Genomic DNA, 6236 nt, shown 5'->3' with positions numbered 1-6236 from the left:
AAACCCAGAGGTTGATGAATGTAGACGGTTTCATTGAGGTGACCATGTAAGAATGCATTTTTAACATCAAGTTGGTGTATAGGCCATTTCTGAGAAGTGACGAGACTGAGAACGGTGCGAATGGTGTCTGGTTTAACAACCAGGCTAAAAGTTTCATCACAATTAATCCCCGGTCTTTAACGTTTTCCATTTGCAACAAGTTGAGCTTTGTATCGTTCTAAAGAGTCATCTGCTTTGTATTTCTTTTTAAATAACCACATAGACCGAACAATGTTGACACCCTGTGGTCTAGGTACAAGTACCCACGTTCTATTAGAAATAAGAGCATTAAATTTGGTTTTCATGGCATTGGTCCAGTTTGGGTCACGAAGGCGTAAAGATGAGAGCGGGGTAGCAGGGATTCAATTGAGGTGAGAAGGTTGAGTTTAGAGATAGGTTTGGTGATACCACTTTTGGCTCTAGTGGTCATAGGATGAGGGATTTGAGTTGTAGGAGAATGAGAGGGGGTGAGGAAGGATTGTAAGGATCAGAATCGGAGAAGAAGGGTTATTTGGGAAGGTTTCAGATGTGGGGGGCTGTTTTGGTGGATTTCGAAGTTAGGGAGGGGTCTGTTTTGGTTATTGGCAAAAGTTATGGGGTTGTGTGAAGAGGTTTCGATGGGATGAAGGGAAGAGAAAAGGGGATAGGGTGGTGAGGTGATGTCGTTTTCAAGGAAGGTTAAGATGGAGGAGAGGTTGGCATCATAGATTTAAACGGGAAGGATTTGTTCATAAAGTGAACATGTCGGGAAATAATACTTTTACGAGTCTGAAGGTTTAGGCAACGATACCCTCGGTGGAGAGATGGGTACCCTAAAAAGATACATGGAGTTAATCGAGGAGCAAGTTTGTGAGCGGTTGGTATTAAAGGATAACAAAGACAACCAAAGATGCGTAAACGATCATATGTTGGGTTTTTATAGAATAAGCGAGTGAAGGCAATGTTATTTTGGATAGAAGTAGATAGGGTAATATTGATGAGATGGCAAGCCATGTGCAAGGCTTCGGCCAAATAGGTGGGTGGGATGTATGCATGAAAGAGAAGAGTGCGGATGATATTGTTTATGGAACGAATCATCCGTTCGGACTTGCCGTTTTGTTAGGAGGTGCGGGGGCATGAGAAACGAAATTGTATGCCATTTTGATTAAATAGAGAGTGACATTTATGATTGTCAGATTATCCGCCACGATCACATTAGAATGATTTAATTTTGCATTTGAATTGAGTTTGAACATATTTGTGAAAATGTAAGAAGTTAGTGAAGACATCGGATTTTTTTCGTAAAGAGTAAACCCACAAAAAATGAGAATAATTGTCAAGAAAGATAATGTAATATTTAATACCACTATAGCTAGTGACCGGGGAGGCCCATAAATCAGTTTCAAACAACTCAATGGCATTATTATTAGAAGAAACAAACGGTAAGCGAATGTGTTTGCCAAGACGACAAGCATTACAAGATATAGATATAGAAAGACCGGTTCTATTACATGAAATAAAATCACTAGAAATTAACGACTGAAGAATGCGAGGTCTGGGGTGGCCCAAGCGTTGATTCCAAAGAGAAGTGTTGGTTGTAAGGAGGGCGACAGCAGATGGTGTTGTAGGATAAAGGTCGTCCGTGCTGTCACATCTAAGGAGCACCTATTTGGTCGTGAAATTCTTCACAAAAAAACCATATGCATCAAATTCAATGGAGGCATTATTATGAGTAGTAAATTTACAAATAGAAATCAAGTTTTTGATGATATTGGATGTGACAAGGACATGATTTAAGTTCAAGGGTCGATGGGTTGTAGGAATTGTGGAATGGCCAGATTGGATAACGAGAATAGATGAACCGTTGCCAACAAAAACCGAACTATAAGAACTCTTATTACTGACCAGAAAGGAGTATACATGAATCTGATGTGAGATGAGAGGTTGCTCCCATATCCATGTACCAACTTGCATCTATGGGGTTATTAAGTGTCATGGTGTTAAATGCAGCAGCGATATCAGTGGGTTGATCATTGTTCACCGGTGGAAACCATTACCAAGGGGGAGGAATAGCAACTGGATCGGTGGTGGAGTGATAGGCGGCTTGAGGGAGTGTTGATCCGTGATCTGTTGGGGCTTTTCCAAGGACGCCACGGCAGGATCTTGGCGGCGCTGTTGCTGGAAGGTAGACGGAGGGCGTGGAACAGCCCATGGTGGCGGGGCAGGCCAACCGTAAACAACCCATGGGTATCAGTAGGGGTTCCATGGTGTGAATGGGCGGCTGTTTTAAGATCACATGTTATCTGATCTGTGGTTGGCAACAAGAACAAAAAGGGAGGAGATGTGGTCGTGATGGCTTGGTGATTGAGGATGAGTCCGGTTGATATATATATATATGTATATATATATATATATATATATATATATATATATATATATATATATATATATATATATATATATATATATATATATATATATATATATATATATATATATATATATATATATATATATATATATTATTCTATAAATAATCTATAAACATAAATTACATAATTATAATAAAAGTAACTTAACAAAACAACTCACTAGCACCTTGACTGCAAACCCACCTCAAAACCACCTACTAAAACCTTGGGAAACATTAGATCTCCAATGAATTCAAAAACTTCAACCAACCACAACAATCCACCCATTTTTCTTTCCAATTCTTCGAGAAGCAATTGTCTAAAGCTCAAATAGCGTACGTGTTCAATATGATTCAAGTGTTTAACAATGAATTCTGGAAAAGGGAATCTTTCTTCAATTATTCATGTAGGAAATGGGTTATCAAGTTATATACTTCCGTTTGTCTGTTCACATATGGGTTAATTGTTCAAGTGTTTTGTCTAAAGCTCAAATATGCGTGTTCTATTTTTATTTTTGGATGTCTTTCACACTGAGTTATCTTTTTCGGCTGACCTTGACCTGTTGACCACTTCAATGTGTGTTGTCTATTTCACTATTGTATGTAATAATTAGTGGATCAAATTTGTGCTGAATGTTTAATCCTTCTCCTCTATAATCAATAGATAATAATATAGATAGTTAATATGTTTGCATTTGTTCAATTGTTTATCAAAGCATACTGCATTTATACATTAATCACTTAAATTTATGTTTTTTATTTAACGTAATGCTCAATGAATCAAATTGCTCTTCATTTTGTATGTTTAATCTCTTTTTTATAATCAATCTTCTCTTTCTTTTTTTGTCAAAGCAAATTTGTATTTATCAACTACCATTTGTCAGCTTTGCTCTTTAATTCTCGATCTATGCAAACATATGACGGACAAAGAAAATAATTTGTTTCATTATTAGTGCCATTTAATGAAATTTTCATCTTGAAGGGGATCTTTTTTAATTTCTCTCTTTGGAGACTCCCACTCTATGTTTATTTGTCACACCATTAAAGCACCAAGCTGTCCTTGTTCATGACATTAACTCCGTTTTGATAATGTTTGACCCAATAATTGATTCAAAGAAGCCATCGGATATTAAATTATATATTTAACATATCATACAAAATAAGAAGAAAAAAGATTGAATGGGATGTACATTGTAATGTCCCTTTTGTTTTAGCGAGCAGCCTTTGACATTTTGGATGAGATCTATAGTCTCGCGCTCATAACAATGTACAAGAGAATATTGCTCATAACTCTATAAATATTGACATTACAATAAGTCATAAAATACAGATTACAAAGTATAATTTAATACTTGTTTTAACTTCTTCAACAAAAATACATCAATCATGCGTCTCCCTCCCTATTTGCTTTTCATTTTCATATGCAGTAACATCAACTATGCCCAAACAAGGTGTTTGGAGGGCGATCGGATGGCACTCTTGCAATTCAAACACAGGCTGGTGGACGATTACAACATTTTAAACACATGGAGAAATACTAGCACTTCACAAGATTGCTGACAATGGAGGGGTGTAGCATGCAACGACTTGGGTCAAGTCATTAAGCTTGATCTTCCTACAGTTTGGTCGAAAGATCTTCAACAATTACTTAGTCTAAGAGGTGAAATCGATTCTTCGTTGTTGTCGTTAAGTTCTTTGACATATTTAGATTTGAGTGGAAACAGTTTCACTCGTATCCCAAACTTCCTTGGTTCCCTCAAGACACTACTATTAGCCGAAGATATCTTTCCTCATATTGAGGAAGTATTGTTATAGTTGATAAACTCTTCATTATAGATAGCGATAGGATATTGTATAAATATGAATTGTAAATCATTGGAATGATACGGGAAAATTACCAATTAACATGGTATCAGAGCACAAATATCATTAACCTTACTTCGCCTCTTGTTCTTCCCTGTACGCCATTTTTTCTCTTCTTCTTCAATGGACCCAAAATCTCACCCAGCCATCACAGTCACAAACATACGGAACTTCATTCCGTTTATACTGGAGATGGAGAGCGGACAGTACACCTCATGGGCAGAATTATTTCGCATCCATTGCAGGGCTTTTCAGGTTGCAGATCACATTGATTCTACCATCATCCCTCCTTCAAAACCACCTTCTTCTTCTTCTTCTTCTTCCTCCACCTCAACAGAAGTTGATAAAACCTCCACTGAAGTCGACAAAACTAAAGCATCAGAGTTTGCAGCATGGTCACGACTCGATGCTATTGTTCTCCAATGGATCTACAGCACAATTTCTAATGATCTGCTGCACACAATTTTGAAACCAAACACCACTGCGTGTCAGGCATGGACTGCCCTTGAAAACATTTTTCAAGATAACCAGAGCACTAGAGCTGTCTATCTTGACAGCAAATTCGTCTCTACAAGACTTGACCAACACCCTAACATCTCCTCCTATTGCCAAGCCATGAAGATGCTTGCTGATCAACTGGCAAATGTGGGAAACCTGGTTTCCAACCAACGTCTTGTTCTTCAACTAATTGCTGGTCTCAATGAAAGCTATGAAGGGGTCGCGATGATCATCCAGCAAACAACACCCTTACCTGATTTCTATGAAGTTCACTCCAAACTCATCATGGAAGAAGCACGAAAAGCTCATCAGGCTGCTGCCACTGCTGTATCCCTAACCGGAGGCACCTCCGCTACCGCCTTGACTGCTTCAGCACCAATGACTCATCCAAATTTTGGAGATAGCAGCCGCCTTAACCAACAACAGGCAGATCCTTTTTCCTCTCGTGGACGCAGACGGGGTCGAGGAGGACGCGGTCGTGGACGATCTTCCAACGGGCGTGGACGCAGTACCAACAATAACCAAACCCAACAGACATACAATCGGGGGTCCCGTCCCTATCAGCCATGGACTACACCGCCACCATGGGCTTTTCCCAACTATACACCATGGGCTTACCCCCCTTGCCTATATCCGACTCAGCAATATGGATCCTCCAGACCTCCATCAGTTTCCACCGGGATTCTAGGCAATCGACCTCAGCATGCCTATCCGGTATCAGAAATCAGCCACACACCAACCGATCTTGAGCAAGCTTTTCACACAATGGCATTACACCCACCTGATCAGACTTGGTATTTTGATACCGGAGCAACGTCACACATGACTCCCAACACAAGTAACTTCACGTCTTATATCAATAATGGTCTTTCTCAGAATGTTATTGTCGGTAATGGTTCCACTATTCCAATTCAAGGCACCGGTAATCAAACACTTCCTTACCCTCTTCCTCCTTTTATTCTAAAAAATGTTCTTCACACTCCAAATGTCATTAAAAATCTTTTATCCATTCGTCGCTTTACTATTGACAACAATGTTTCCGTAGAATTTGACCAGTTTGGTTTTGATGTGAAGGACTTCCAGACGCGGACTCCAATCCTCCGTTGCAATAGTACCGGTGCTCCCTACCCTTTCAAGCTCCAGTCAAATTCCCAAGTTACACAACCTTCTACTTTTGCTGCAATTACAAGAGACCTATGGCATCATCGCCTTGGCCACCCGGGCGCGGATGTTTTATCTTCTTTACGTTCTACTTTAAATTTTCCTAGATCAAAACCTTTTTCTTCTGATTGTCGTTCTTGTGTGTTGGGTAAACAAATAAAACTTCCTTTTATTACTTCTCGGTCAATAACTCATTTACCTTTTGACATTATTCATACGGATCTATGGACCTCCCCTGTGTTAAGCTCTAGTGGTCACCGCTACTATATTTTATTTTTGGATGACA

This window comes from Lactuca sativa, chromosome 5, assembly GCF_002870075.4.
Source record: "Lactuca sativa cultivar Salinas chromosome 5, Lsat_Salinas_v11, whole genome shotgun sequence".
Lineage (NCBI taxonomy): Eukaryota > Viridiplantae > Streptophyta > Magnoliopsida > Asterales > Asteraceae > Lactuca > Lactuca sativa.
This window is presented reverse-complemented; position numbering follows the sequence as displayed.